We start from the raw sequence: 16,818 nt of genomic DNA on the forward strand, positions 1-16,818 counted from the left end.
ATTAATTGCCTAGATGATTCATTTTATTACATTAAATCTTTGTATGTGTATGTACAAGGCACTGATAATGGAACTGACATGATTACAAATCAGTCTGGAGAGCTCGTTAACTTTGAAGGTCTATTGAAGTAACAAAATGAAAAATGCAAATTGAAGGTACTGTTGTAGAATTTCATTCCAATTTGTAGTATCTGTTCTCCCTGAATTTCACCCCCAATGGTTGTATTTGTTCTCCTTCTCTGTGCCAGAACAAATTTCTATTTTATTTTTCATCGATCAAAATTGCAAACTTTTTTTGCAACAAACTTGGTGTTCTCAAATGTTAATGGAAGTTGTAGAGGTTCAATATCCTGGGGGGATCAAGTCCCAGTAGTGTATTTTTGAAGCTGCTTCAATTGCCTGGGGGGTCCTCCTCATAAAATACTCACCCAGACTGATTTCTTCAAGGGTTTTCCCTGCACTCCCGTCTAGTATTTTTTTTATTGTTGGGGATTCATTGAGGGTACAATAAGCCAGGTTACACTGATTGCAATTGTTAGGTAAAGTCCCTCTTGCAATCATGTCTTGCCCCCATAAAGTGTGACACACATCAAGGCCCCACCCCCCTCCCTCCGTCCCTCTTTCTGCTTCCCCCCCATAACCTTAATTGTCATTAATTGTCCTCATATCAAAATTGAGTACATAGGATTCATCCTTCTCCATTCTTGTGATGCTTTACTAAGAATAATGTCTTCCACTTCCATCCAGGTTAATACGAAGGATGTAAAGTCTCCGTTTTTTTAATGGCTGAATAGTATTCCATGGTATACATATACCACGGCTTGTTAATCCATTCCTGGGTTGGTGGGCATTTAGGCTGTTTCCACATTATGGCGATTGTAAATTGAGCTGCAATAAACAGTCTAGTACAAGTGTCCTTATGATAAAAGGATTTTTTTCCTTCTGGGTAGATGCCCAGTAATGGGATTGCAGGATCAAATGGGAGGTCTAGCTTGAGTGCTTTGAGGTTTCTCCATACTTCCTTCCAGAAAGGTTGTATTAGTTTGCAGTCCCACCAGCAGTGTAAAAGTGTTCCCTTCTCTCCACATCCACACCAGCATCTGCAGTTTTGAGATTTTGTGATGTGGGCCATTCTCACTGGGGTTAGATGATATCTCAGGGTTGTTTTGATTTGCCTTTCTCTAATATATAGAGATGATGAACATTTTTTCCTGTGTTTGTTAGCCATTCGTCTGTCATCTTTAGAGAAAGTTCTATTCATGTCTCTTGCCCATTGATATATGGGATTGTTGGCTTCTTTCATGTGGATTAATTTGAGTTCTCTATAGATCCTAGTTATCAGCATTTGTCTGATTGAAAATAAGCAAATATCCTTTCCCATTGTATAGGTTGTCTCTTTGCTTTGGTTATTGTCTCCTTAGCTGTACAGAAGCTTTTCAGTTTAATGAAGTCCCATTTGTTTATTTTTGTTGTTGTTGCAATTGCCATGGCAGTCTTCTTCATGAAGTCTTTCCCCAGGCCAATATCTTCCAGTGTTTTTCCTATGCTTTCTTTGAGGATTTTTATTGTTTCATGCCTTAAATTTAAGTCCTTTATCCATCTTGAATCAATTTTTGTGAGTGGGGAAAGATGTGGGTCCAGTTTCAGTCTTTTACATGTAGACATCCAGTTCTCCCAACACCATTTATTGAATAGGGAGTCTTTCCCCCAGGGTATGTTCTTGTTTGGTTTATCAAAGATTAGGTGGTTGTAAGATGTTAGTTTCATTTCTTGGCTTTCAATTCGATTCCAAGTGTCTATGTCTCTGTTTTTGTGCCAGTACCATGCTGTCTTGAGCACTATGGCTTTGTAGTACAGACTAAAATCTGGTATGCTGATGCCCCCAGCTTTATTTTTGTTACAAAGAACTGCCTTAGCTATACGGGGTTTTTTCCAGTTCCATACAAAACGCAGAATCATTTTTTCCAAATCTTGAAAGTACGAAGTTGGTATTTTGATAGGAATGGCATTGAATAGGTAGATTGATTTGGGAAGTATAGACATTTTAACAATGTTGATTCTTCCCCTCCATGAGCATCGTATGTCCTTCCATTTGTTAATATCCTCTGCTATTTCCTTTCTGAGGATTTCATAGTTTTCTTTATAGAGGTCCTGCACCTCCTTTGTTAGGTATATTCCTAGGTATTTCATTTTCTTTGAAACTATGGTGAAGGGAGTTGTGTCCTTAATTAGCTTCTCATCTTGACTGTTATTGGTGTATACAAAGGCTACTGACTTGTGGACATTGATTTTATATCCTGAAACATTACTGTATTTTTTGATGACTTCTAGGAGTCTTGTGGTTGAGTCTTTGGGGTTCTCTAAGTATAAGATCATGTTGTCCGCAAAGAGGGAGAGTTTGACCTCCCCTGTTCCCATTTGGATTCCCTTTATTTCCTTGTCTTGCCTAATTGTATTGGCTAGAACTTCCAGCACTATGTTGAATAGTAAAGGTGACAGAGGACAACCTTGTCTGGTTCCAGTTCTAAGAGGAAAAGCTTTCAGTTTTACTCCATTCAGTAAAATATTGGCTGTGGGTTTTTCATAGATAGCTTCAATCAGTTTTAGAAATGTGCCACCTATGCCTATACTCTTCAGCGTTCTAATTATAAAAGGATACTGAATTTTATCAAATGCTTTTTCTGCATCTATTGAGAGGATCATGTGATCTTTATTTTTGCCTCTGATAATATGGTGGATAACGTTTATGGACTTGCGTATGTTAAACCAGCCTTGCATCCCTGGGATGAAGCCTACTTGATCATGATGAATGACTTTTTTGATGATAAGCTGTAATCTATTGGCTAGGATTTTGTTGAGAATTTTTGCATCTATATTCATGAGTGAGATTGGTCTGAAATATTCCTTTTTGTTTGGGTCTTTTCCTGGTTTTGGTATCAGGGTGATGTTTGCTTCATAGAATGTGTTGGGGAAGATTCCTTCTTCCTTAATTTTTTGGAATAATTTCTGCAGTACAGGAATAAGCTCTTCCTTGAAGGTTTGATAGAATTCTGGAGCGAAGCAATCTGGACCACGGCATTTTTTGGTTGGAAGATTTTTTATTGTTTCTTTGATCTCAGTGCTTGAAATTGGTCTGTTCAGGGGCTCTGTTTCTTCCTGGCTGAGTCTAGTGAGAGGGTGTGATTCCAAAAATTTATCCATTTCCTTCACATTGTCAAATTTCTGGGCATAGAGTTTCTGGTGGTATTCAGAGATGATCTCTTGTATCTCTGTGGGATCAGTTGTTATTTCCCCTTTATCATTTCTGATTGAGGTTACTAGAGATTTTACTTTTCTATTCCTTATTAGTCTGGCCAATGGTTTATCTATTTTATTTATTTTTTCAAAAAACCAACTCCTTGTTTCATTAATTTTCTGAATGATTCTTTTGTTTTCAATTTCATTGATCTCTGATTTGATTTTGGAGATTTCTTTTCTTCTACTGACATTAGGCTTAGATTGTTCTTCTTTTTCCAATTCCATAAGATGGCTTTTGAGATTGTTGATGCGCTCTCTTTCTGTTTTTCGAATGTAGGCATCTAAAGCGATGAATTTTCCTCTCAAAACTGCTTTTGCAATATCCCACAGGTTTTGGTAGCTTTTGTCTTCATTGTTAATGATTTCCTGTTTTATTTCTTCCTGCACACATCTGTTATTCAACAGAAGATTGTTTAATTTCCATGCCTTTGGGTAGGTTCGAGCATTTTTGTTAGAGTTGAGTTCCACCTTTAGTGCCTTATGGTCTGAGAAGATACAAGGTAAAATTTCAATTCTTTTGATTCTGTTAATATTTGTTTTGTGTTCAAGGATATGATCAATTTTGGAGAATGTTCCATGGGGTGATGAGAAGAATGTCTATTCTTTATCTTTGGGGTGGAGTATTCTATATGCGTCTATCAAGCACAGTTGTTCTAGGGTCTCATTTAAATCTCTTATATCTTTAATTTCTGTTCAGAGGATCTGTCCAGCTCTGTAAGAGGAGTGTTAAAGTTCCCTGTTATTATGGTATTATCAGATATCATATTGCTCAGACTGAGTAAGGTCTGTTTCAAGAATCTGGGAGCATTTAAATTGGGTGCATAAATATTTAGAATTGAAACGTCTTCTTTTTGTATTTTTCCCTTGACCAATATAAAGTGACCATCTTTGTCTTTTTTGATTTTAGTTGCTTTAAATCCGCATGTATCTGAATATAAGATTGCAACTCCTGTTTTCTTCTGGATGCCATTTGCCTGAAAAATTGTCTTCCAACCCTTGACTCAGAGCTTTAATTTGTCTTTTGAAGCCAGGTGTGTTTCTTGCAGACAGCAAATGGATGGCTTGTGTTTTTTAATCCGGTCAGCCAGTCTATGTCTCTTAAGTGGGGAATTCAAGCCATTAACATTTATTGAGATAATTGATAAGTGTGGTAGTATTCTATTCGTCTTATTTTGTGAGAGTCCATTGCTTAGTTTTATCTTTTGCATCATGTGAAGGTTAGGTTCTGTCCTTTAATTTCTGAGTTCTTACTTTGCTGCTGATCCATTGTGATGGTCAGTGTGTAGAACAGGTTGAAGTATTTCCTGTAGAGCTGGTCTTGTTTTGGCGAATTTCCTCAATGTTTGTATATCTGTAAATGATTTGATTTCTCCATCAATTTTTAAGCTTAGCTTAGCAGGGTACAGAATTCTGGGCTGGAAATTGTTCTGTTTAAGTAGATTAAAAGTAGATGACCATTGTCTTCTTGCTTGGAAAGTTTCATTAGAGAAGTCTTTAGTCACTCTGATGGATTTGCCCCTGTAGGTCAACTGGCGCTTACTCCTGGCAGCTTGCAGAATCTTTTCTTTTGTCTTGACTTTGGACAGGTTCATCACAATGTGTCTTGGAGAAGCTTGGTTGGAGATGAGGCGACCTGGGGTCCGATATCCCTCTGAAAGCAGTGTGTCAGAATCTTTGGTGATATTTGGGAAGTTTTCTTTTATAATATTCTCTAGGATGGCTTCCATTCCTCTGGGGCATTCTTCTTCTCTTTCTGGGATTCCTATAACTCGTATGTTGGAACGCTTCATAAAGTCCCATTATTCTGACGGTGAACGTTCTGCTTTCTCTCTCTTCTTTTCTGCCTCTTTTACTATCTGAGTTATCTCAAGAACTTTGTCTTCTATCTCTGAAATTCTTTCTTCTGCATGGTCTAACCTGTTGCTGATACTTTCCATTGCATCTTTAAGTTCCCTAATTGACTGTTTCAGTTCCTTCAGCTCTGCTATATCCTTTTTATATTCTTCATATCGTTCATCTCTTATTTGATTCTGTTTTTGGATTTCCTTTTGTTTATTTTCCACTTTATTAGCAGTTTCCTTCATTGTTTCCATCATTTCTTTCATTGTTTTCAACATGTGTATTCTAAATTCCCTTTCTGTCATTCCTAACATTTCTTTATAGGTGGAATCATCTGCAGTAGCTACCTCTTGGTCCCTTGGCGGGGTTGTTCTGGACTGGTTCTTCATGTTGCCTGGAGTTTTCTGCTGATTCTTCCTCATGAGTGATTTCTTTCATCTGTTTCCTTGCCCTAATTTTCCTTTCACTTCCTCTTGCTCTTTAAGTTCTCGTGCCTGTAGACTAAGGGTTACAGGACCAGAAGGGTGAGACGGTTGAAGAGCAAGAAAGGGATGAAAGAAAGGAGGACCGAGTGAAAAGAAAAAAAAAAGAAAAATAGAGAAAGGAGAGGGGGTGGGTAAAATGAATATTGACAAAAGGAAGAGAGGCACTGAAAGAGGGAGACAGAGCAATATAAGTGTACAGTAGGGTACTTTGACACAACCTTAAAAAAAACCCCACCTTCTGGGGGTGCCCATTTGGGTGGTTCCCTTGAGGTCAGCAGCTCTTTGCTAACCTGATCAGACACAGTATCCCACCTCCACCAAGTAGAGAGGAAAGACAAAAATGCTATAAATGAAACCAAAACAAGCAAACAGAAAAGTTTGTGGCATAAAATTGGGTGAAAAAACAAATAATAGCAGTAGAAACACTAGCAAAAATGAAATTCTAGTTATTGAAAAAGGCATCAATGGGAAATTATAATTAAACTAGAAAAATTGAGAAAGAAAAAGGATCTGTATGGAAAAGGTTGAAATTGAAAAACAAAACAACATCAACAACATCAAAATAAACAAAAAAAAAACCAACCAAACCAAAAAAAAAAAAAACACAACCAAAAACAAAGCAGTATGTATATGTTATTGAATATTGTCTGGGCATCACGTGGTCTTCTGGGGTATGAGATATTAGTCACAGTTCTGATATGACTGGAGGCTGCTGATTTCTCAAACCCCAGCAGGTAGACACCCTAAATCTTTCTTCAGCCCACTTAAAAGGCACTTTGAACTTGTTCACTTGCTGAGCTAAAGCTTTTCCAGCAAAGTGTTTGTTGCTGGAATCACTGCTGAAGTGGCTCTCCACTTACCCAGTGTGCCAAAACTGGTCTCACTGTGTCTCTGAGTGTTAGGGCTGCAAGGCGGCTCAGACCCCGCCCTTAGGCTACTTGGTTGCTGGGTTACCAGCTCCCACCCAATTCTAGCTCTGCAACCCTGCGGGCGGAGCTTGCCAGGGCAGATCGCTCACAATGGCTCCCTGCGACCCACAGCGAAACACTATTAGCTCCGTCTGGCTCAGCGGCTCAGACTGGGGCCCTAGACAACAGCCAAAGATGTCTGCACTCCCGCTCAGGCTCTCCCCAAGGCAGTTCAACTGAGTGCCAAGTCCAATGACACCAAAACAGTTTGCAGGTAAGGCCTTTCTGGTTTGCAGTCTCGCTGCTACTGAACTTACAGTTGCGGGTGGGTTTAGACGGATTGAACACACACGTCCACTTGCCAGTTTTCCACTGTTTTAGTCCTCCTCTTTGGGTCCAGAAGTCTCTTGCTGACTCCCTGTATCCTTGCAGGGGTGATGATAGGCAGATCCCACCAGCCAGAGATGCCTGGAGTCCTATCTCCCCAGACTCACGGTGCCCAGATGCAGGGAAGCTGTTACTCGGCCGCCATCTTGCTCCGCCTCCCCTCCTCTAGTATTTTTATAGTTTCATGTCTGAAGTTTAAATCTGTTATCCAGTCAGAGTTTATCTTAGTTAATGGTAAAAGGTGTGGGTCCAGTTTCAGTGTTCTGCAGGTTGCCAGCCAGTTCACCCAGCACCATTTGTTAAATAGAGAATCTTTTCCCCACTGAATGTTTTTAATTGGCTTGTCAAAGATTAAGTAACGGTAAGTAGCTGGATTCATCTCTTGGTTCTCTATTCTGGTTCCAGACATCTACTTCTCTGTTTTTGTGCCAATACCGTGCTGTTTTGATCACTATCAATTTGTAGTATAGTCTGAGGTCTGGTAGCGTAATCCTCCTGCTTTGTTTTTATTTTTGAGTAATATCTTGGCTATTCGAGGTTTTTTCTGATTCCATATAAAATGAAGTATTGTTTTTTCAAGATTTTTATAGTATGACAGTGGAGCTTTAATAGGGATTGTGTTGAAATTATATATTGCTTTGGGTAGTATGGATATTTTAACAATGTTGATTCTTCCCAGCCATGAGCATGGTATGTTTTTCCATTTGTTAACATTTTCAGTTATTTCTTTTCTTAGAGTTTCATAGTTGTCTTTATAGAGATCTTTCACATCCTTTGTTAGATAAATTCCCAAATATTTCATCTTCTTTGGCACTAGTGTGAATGGGATAGAGTCCTTAACTGTTTTTTCAACTTGACTATTGTTGGTATATATAAAGGCTACCAATTTATGAATGTTGATTTTGTAACCTGAGACGCTGCTGTATTCCTTGATCACTTCTAAGAGTTTTGTAGTAGAGTCCCTAGTGTTTTCCAGATATACAATCATATCATCTGTGAAGAGCGAAAGTTTGATCTCTTCTGACCCTATGTGGATACCCTTGATCGCCTTTGAACAGCCAAGAACACATAAGTAAAGCAAGCAAACAGCCCTCAGAATGGGAGAAGATATTTGCAGGTTGTGTCTCTGACAAAGGTTTAGTAACCAGAATCCACAGAGAACTCAAACGCATTAGCAAGAAAAGAACAAGGGATCCCATCGCAGGCTGGGCAAGGGATTTGAAGAGAAACTTCTCTGAAGAAGACCAGCATGCAGCCTTCAGACATATGAAAAATTGCTCATCATCTTTAATCATCAGAGAAATGCAAATCAAAACTACTTTGGGATATCATCTAACTCCAGTGAGACTAGCCTATATCACAAAATCCCAAGACCAGAGATGTTGGCGCGGATGTGGAGAAAAGGGAACACTTTTGCACTGCTGGTGGGAATGCAAATTAATACATTCCTTTTGGAAAGAGATATGGAGAACACTTAGAGATCTAAAAATAGATCTGCCATTCAAACCTGTAATCCCTCTACTGGGCATATACCCAGAAGATCAAAAATCACATCATAACAAAGATATTTGTACCAGAATGTTTATTGCAGCCCTATTCATAATTGCTAAGTCATGGAAAAAGCCCAAGTACCCATCGATCCTCGAATGGATTAATAAATTGTGGTATATGTACACCATGGAATATTATGCAGCCTTAAAGAAAGATGTAGACTTTACCTCTTTCATGTTTACATGGATGGAGCTGGAACATATTCTTCTTAGTAAAGTATCTCAAGAATGGAAGAAAAAGTACCCAATGTACTCAGCCCTACTATGAAACTAATTTATGGCTTTGACATGAAAGCTATAACCCAGTTACAACCTAAGAATAGGGGGAAGGAGGAATGGGAGGGGAGGGTGGGGGGAGGTGGGTAGAGGGAAGGAGATTGGCAGGATTACGCCAGTGGTGCATCTTACAAGGGTATATGTGAAACTTGGTAAATGTGGAATGTAAGTGTCTTGGCACAGTAACTGAGAGAATGCCAGGAAGGCTGTGTTAACCAGTTTGATGAAAGTGTGTCAAATGGTCTGTGAAGCTAGTGAATGATGCCCCATGATCATATCAATGTACACAGCTATGATTTAGTAAAAAAAAAAAAAAAAAAGAAAAGAAAAAATACCAATATTCTGGGGGGAGTAGAGCATTCTTTATCAAAATTTTAACTTTTTAAGTTGTAGCTGGGTTATAGCTTTCATGTGAGAGTCCCAAATTAGTTTCATAGTAGGGCTGTGTACATTGGGTACTTTTTCTTCCATTCTTGGGATACTTTACTAAGAAGAATATGTTCCAGCTCCATCCATGTAAACATGAAAGAGGTAAAGTCTCCATCTTTCTTTAAGGCTGCATAGTATTCCATGGTATACATATACCACAATTTATTAATCCATTCGTGGATCGATGGGCACTTGGGCTTTTTCCATGACTTAGCTATTATGAATTGGGTTGCAATAAACATTCTGGTACAAATATCTTTGTTATGTTGTGATTTTTGGTCTTCTGGGTATATGCCCAGCAGAGGAATTACAGGATTGAATGGCAGATCTATTTTTAGATCTCTGAGTGTTCTCCATATATCTTTCCAAAAGGAATGTATTAATTTGCATTCCCACCAGCAGTGCAGAAGTGTTCCCTTTTCTCCGCATCCACGCCAACATCTCTGGTCTTGAGATTTTGTGATATAGGCTAGTCTCATTGGAGTTAGATGATATCTCAAAGTAGTTTTGATTTGCATTTCTCTGATGATTAAAGATGATGAGCATTTTTTCATATGTCTGAAGGCCTTGCGCCTGTCTTCTTCAGAGAAGTTTCTCTTCAAATCCCTTGCCCAGCCTGCGATGGGATCCCTTGTTTTTTTCTTGCTGATGCGTTTGAGTTCTCTGTGGATTCTGGTTATTAAACCTTTGTCAGAGATATACCCTGCAAATATCTTCTCCCATTCTGAGGGCTGTCTGCTTGCTCTGCTTACTGTGTTCTTAGCTGTGCAGAAGCTTTTTAGTTTGATCAAGTCCCAGTAGTGTATTTTTGAAGCTGCTTCAATTGCCCGGGGTGTTCTCCTCATGAAATACTCACCCAGACCAATTTCTTCAAGGGTTTTCCCTGCATTCTCCTCTAGTATTTTTATAGTTTCATGTTTTAAGTTTAAATCTTTAATCCAGTGAGAGTCTATCTTAGTTAATGGTGAAAGGTGTGGGTCCAATTTCAGTCTTCTGCAGGTTGCCAGCCAGTTCACCCAGCACCATTTGAGATACCGGCAGAAAGGCTATGTTAACCACTGTGATAAAAATGTGTCAAATGGTTTATGAAGCGAGTGTATGATGCCCCATGATCATATCAATGTATACAGTTATGATTTAATAAAAAAAAAAAACAACAAAATTTTAACTTTTTAAATGTTTCAGTTCTAAGAACTTAAGAAAATAATCATGTGATGGCACCTGTAGCTCAGTTGATAGGGCGCCAACCACATACTCCAAGGCAGGTGCGTTCAAACCCAGCCTTGGCCACCTAAATCAACAATGACAAGTGCAACAAAAATAGCTGGACGTCCTAGTGGGCGCCTGTAGTCCCAGCTACTTGGGAGGCCGAGGCAAGAAAATTGCTTAAGCCCAAGAGTTGGAGGTTGCTGTGACCTGTGACACCACAGCACTCTACCTAGAGTGACAGCTTGAGAACCTGGAAAACAAAAACAAAAACACAAACAAACAAAGAAAATGATCATGGATATGTGTGAAGATTTATTTAGAAGAATGATAATGACCTAACTTAGAAAAGTTAAAAAAAAAATGGCAAGAGGGGATTACTTAAAAATGTTATGAAGCATCTGTGTACAAATGATAAAAAGTTAATTGATAGATTGAATACAAGACTAAACAGTAACAATAATATATTGCCTTTAATAAAGAAGAAGCCACTAAGAATATGAACTATTTGCTGCCAGTTTATTAAAATTCATGTATAAACTTCATAGAAAAATAACAGAAGTGTATCAAATATTTAGAGAGCTAGAATTTAAAGGATGTAACTTTGGTGACTTTACTTTTTTTCTCTGTCCTTTAGTATACAGTCTCAATCATTTTTTATGACTATACTTTCGGGCAATCATATTAAGAAATACCTTTAAGCAGCTTTGAAATACTATTTTAACATGAAAACATTTCTTCCACTTGATTTTATATTTTCCTGCTTTTCCTCGTTAGCAAATTTATTCTGAGGAAAAAAACTGTCTTTATAAACCCCTTGTTAACCATCTCCAATAACTTCTCATTAGATATTGTCAATGTGCCTATCCCAACTCTTTTACCTTTAGATTCTGTTTTTATTTTCTATATTTCTCTCATTATCATATTAATTATTTTTCATGAAACACTTATTTGTCATGTGCTGCTTTTTGTCTAGACTGGACATCATTTTTTTGTTTTGGTTTTGGGTATTTGCCAAATGAGTCATCTCTCCTCTTATCCATCCATTTATCCAGCTGATGTTTTCTGGGCACCTGCTGTGTGCCACCTGGTTCTAAGGACATAGAAGTGGGTGAGCAATTGCAACACTTTCTTCTCATGGAGCGCACATTCTAACAGGTGGAAAGAGACAATACATAAAATAAATAATAAATAAATACTTAGTGCATCAGAATGAAATTAGGTAGGGCAGTGGTATTGATAGAGCCAGCGGTGGGGTGAGACTATAATATAAAATAGGGTTCATTAAAGGCCTCATTGAAAAGGTTATGATTTGAGCAAAGGAACAAAAGGCTAGGGGGAAAAAAACTTTTCTTTTTTTTAGTCATTATTTATTTATTTTTTAAATCATGACTGTGTACATTACTGCATTTATGGCATACAATGTGCTGATTTTACATACAATTTGGAATGTTTACATCAAAACATAGCCTTCACCTCACTTAATTGTTATGTTAAGACATTAAAAGTTTTTAGATGCACTGTTGAAAAGGTGTGATTTGAGCAGAGATTTAAAGGACCTGTGGGAACAAAGAGCTAGGGGAAAGAAAAAGGTTTTCAGATGCTCATATTCTTGAGTTATTTAAAATAATTCCCCTCAACTCCTCAAATTCCAGATTTTCATTTTCCTTTCTTGAATATTGGTTGACCAGAAAAAGATTATTTTGAGAAAAACATCTTGAAATAAAAAATCAAACAAAAACACTTTGAAGAAGATGTATTTCATTCTATAGGAATCCAAAGGCTGAAATTAATAGAAAGCACGTGTCCGGGCGGTGCCTGTGGCTCAAGGAGTAGGGCACCGGTCCCATATGCCGGAGGTGGTGGGTTCAGGCCCAGCCCCAGCCAAAAAAAAAAAAAAAGAAAGCACGTGTTCAAGAAAGATATCCTTTCCTGAAGGCAATGACTGTGACCTTGACAGCAGTTTCAACTCTTTAAAAACCATAAGGCAGAAAGACACGGAGGTAAGCATTGATGAATTAAGTCACTGGAAATAGATGAAAAATGTTGAAAAAATAAGAGGCTCTTTATAAAAACCTCTCTTAAAAATTTATAATCAGGAGAGGGTAACTTGTTTTTGTGGCATCTCACTTTAGTAGACGATTAAGAATAAATTGCCTTCCGTAGCTAAAAGTCCAGTTGGGCTTCTGTTAAAATCTCCTACTGTGCAGTGGTTGCTGTAGATGGTTTCCTATCAGAAGACTGTGTAAATCAGCAGCTTGATCTTGTAAGACCAGGCTAAGTGGTCTGTTTCAGACATGGAAGAATTTATGGCATGAAAATACAAACGCTTATGTAATCATAAAACTATTCCATTTTCTGAGGCTGAATTTACATTAACACTTAGCCTATCAGATAGCTCATCATGTCTTTTCTTGTAATCAGAAGGACATGTGCTCTATATCACAGGAAGGCATTGGGGCAGTTTGTAATCTTTTTCATGAAAAGAATCTTGAAGTAAGATGGGAAAGGAGGTTAAGAAAACAATAGATATATAAATGTCAGTGGAGGGTATACATCTGTAAACCATTCCCTCCTAAAATGTTGGAAAGACTGCAATATAAATACTGCTCCATCACATGTTTTCCTTTTGTCTAGCTCTTCTGTTGTCTGGAGTCTTGTGAGATGAAATGCACACCCCGAAACAGCATCCCCCTATGAACCACAGTGGGAGGATATTACATTATTTTGCGGCCCTGCCTGCTCTTTTTAGCCCCTGGTATTTTCTTCTGCAGGTGCCAGGTCTGGTTCAGGCATGAAGCGCAAAGTGAAAACCAGATCAATCACATACACAGGTGGTTAGACTAGAATGTGTTTGAATCTGAAAACCAGGAAAATGCTTTACATTAGAATGCTTGCAGAAAATAGGAAAAATCTCCTGGGTGAAATGATGCCAGTGTAAATAGCTGTGGGCCGCTTCAAATGCAATTGACCCTTTTGCTGTCCTTTTTTTTTTTCTTTTTACACATCTACTCTGCTGTTCTCAGGTTTAGGATAAAGCAGAAAAAGTGGAACTTTCTGAGAACAAAGGAGAGTTTTACTATCTAGTCATAAAAATTAAAAATGGCAATATTAACTGCATGTTTCAGTTACGAAGATTATACACACACACACACACACACACACACATATGATAGGGTGACCCCCAGTGATAGGGTCTCATCAAGTGCCTGTTTGGGTTAGACATGTGTAATAAACCAGTGGGTTTAAGAGAGTTGGGAGTGGTATGGCCAATGGCATACTCAAAAGCCCAGACATTACCAAAATAAGTAAGCTACAATAGGTTGCTTTATGAAACTATGTACCCTGTGTTGGCAGACCTCTTAAAGAACAGCAGAAGTCCTGATTCTGTGCATGTGTATATGTGTATGTGTAATTTTCTATAATTTTGTTGCTTAATTTGACTTGAGGGCAGCCAGATTGAGTTCACATACATGTTTTAATATATGTATTAAAAGCCCTTTAAGATACTCTGCATATTGGATACTTTTTCTTCCATTCCTGAGATACTTTGCTAAGAAGAATATGTTCCAGCTCCATCCATGTAAACATGAAGTATCCAATGTACTTAGCTCTACTATGAAGCTAAATTACAGCTTTCATATGAAGACTATAACCCAACTATAGCACAAGACTATGGGGAAAGGGCCAAGGAAGGGGAAGGGAGGGGGGAGGTTTTGGTGAAGGGAGGGTAAGAGGTGGGGCCACACCTACGGTGCATCTTAGAATGGGTAGAGGTGAAACTTACTAAATGCAGAATACAAATGCCTACATACAGTAAGTAAGAAAATGCCATGAAGGCTATGTTGAACAGTTTGATGAGAATATTTCAGATTGTATATGAAACCCGCACATTGTACCCCTTGATTGCACCAATGTACACAGCTATGATTTAACAATAAAAATAAAAAATAAAATAAATTAAAAAAAAAGAAGAAGATGGCACAGGGCCCTGAGCATGATTATGGACAAAAACCTGTGAGAAATTAGAACTGTCAGAATAGCAGCAGCAATAGCAACAACAATGGTTAACTTTAGGGGAAACTGAGTAAATTACTTTTAGAACTTTAAAAAAAAAAAAAAGATACTCTGCATATGAAACCAGCACATTGTACCCCTTGATTGCACTAATGTACACAGCTATGATTTAACGATAAAAATAAATAAATTAATTTAAAAAAGATTCTTATCTCACCCACAAATCCTTGATTGATTAAGAGTTATGTGGGCAGGCTGATAATTGCAACAAATTTAACGTATGTGGGGCTGTTTTTTTTTTTTTGTTGTTGTTGTTGTTGTTTCTTAGTAAAACTCCAGTTGGTTATCTTGCTGTAGAGAAATATTATTCCTTTTTAAAAAAATAACTAATTCATTTCAGCAATATTTAAGATTAATAGTTCTTTTCAAAATCCAGAATTAAAAAAAAAATTCCTGAAACCTTGGTATCTTAGATTTTAGAATTTTTCTACAAAAGGTGCATTTACATTTTAAGGTAATTTTCAGAGTATAGTTAATCAAAAAATTTGTAATTATTTGCATCCATCTTAAGATGATTGTAAATACGCTTGCTTCTCAAAAGAACGAGGTCATACAAGCTATGTACTCACAAAGTGAGGGCAATCTAAGTAAGTCATCCAGAACAAAGAGACATCTCAGTTCAGAAAAGGACACCAATAAGCTTATGATAGAATGATGGAATTGATTTTTCACCAGGGAAACCCACCAGATAGGGCCCCTGGATGTGGGGTGTTCAAACATCAGGGCATCAGGGTTTTCTTGAAGAGCCTGAGAAAGGTGAACAGACCACAGTGAAGACGAAGGCACCTGGGTAGATTATGAGGACCTAAATTCCATTTCTAGTTCTGCAATTAATGCAGAGGATTCATTTATTCACTCCTACTTTTAAATGTAAAAAAGCCTGCATCACACATTTTGGAGGATCTTGCCAGCCCCAGCACATATAGATCACTATTGAATTAGATTTAAAAGAGGTGCTATTTTGATGGGAAAATAACCCTGGGGATGAATTAAACACATATGTGGAATTGAACAAGATTTTATTAACACTATGTTCAATTGCAAAATCTAGGATTGGTGAGAAATTTTTATTTTGACTTCACCCAGGCTTTAGTCATTACCTGGGTAGTATTTTTAATCCGTAGTCAGCCTTCTGAATAAAGAAGAAGCTAGGCTCTGCACTAACTTCTCTGCCTTAACACAATGCTCCCTCTTACTCCTGCAGCACCTGAGTGTATCTTGGCAATCCTTTATTTTGTGGAATGTTCCCTGACATCCATTTAGAGGTCACTAAGAATACACATGTGAAGGGAATAAATAACTGGCGCATACAGTGAATGGAAAAGATAACGAGTAGAAATTCAAGACTATTTCCCATTTGGAAAGAACAACTTCTGCTATCAAATAGGTTTAGCCACATACTTCTTGTTACTTCCTGCTGACTTGTCTTTGTATTTAATGAAATACGAGAAAAGTTACTAAATTAGCTAGAAAACCACTGGGCATAGGCCTCAGATTTCTACTATCTATAAATATCTATTGAGCATATGCAACATAAAGGCTAAGTGGAGAAAGTGGCTATAGGGTGAGATACTGATGCTGAACTCTGGGAGCTCCGAAACTAGGGAAGATGTGGAAGAGGCATGCACCAAGTTCACTCATGATACGATGGCTGCAAAGCTGATGCACCAAGTTCACTCATGATCTGATGCACCAAGTTCATTCATGGTATGGTGGCTGCAAAGCTGATGCACCAAGTTCACTCATGATATGATGGCTGCAAAGATGATACACCAAGTTTACTCATGATATGGCTGTTGCAAAGCTGGATGCACCACGTTCAATCACGGTACAACAGCTGCAAAGCACTTTAGCAGCTGTACAATCACAGCCTTCTAAAGATACCAGAGGAGGCTCATGATGGAGATTGCTGCCTTGGGAGGTGACTGGGTGGGAGAGGGTGGTGAACCACTGAGGAAAGGAGGACGTAAAGGAGCAAATAAATACCTGTCATTGAGACTGTAGAGCAGCTTGTTGGTGCCTCCCACAACTCTGGTTATAGTCATTCTTTCTTCCAGGGTCACCCCTGCACACTATGAAAATCAGTTCCTTTTTTTATAAGCATACTTGTCTTTACAGAAACTTGCTAAAAATGACATTAAAGGAATCCTTGAAAGGGAATAGGAGTCACTAAAGGGGTGTCACATGTTTGAACCTAGGGTTTATTTTGAGAGGTGTGTGAGATGTGTGTGTGTGTGTGTGTTTGTGCATGTGTTTTTGTGTGTGTGTGTGTGAGAGAGAGAGATCTTGCTGCCATTTTTCTCCCTTGGAACTCCTTTTGTATCTTAATTGAAGGCTGATAACCTTCAGACTGGTTTTTTGAAG

This window comes from Nycticebus coucang, chromosome 21, assembly GCF_027406575.1.
Source record: "Nycticebus coucang isolate mNycCou1 chromosome 21, mNycCou1.pri, whole genome shotgun sequence".
Lineage (NCBI taxonomy): Eukaryota > Metazoa > Chordata > Mammalia > Primates > Lorisidae > Nycticebus > Nycticebus coucang.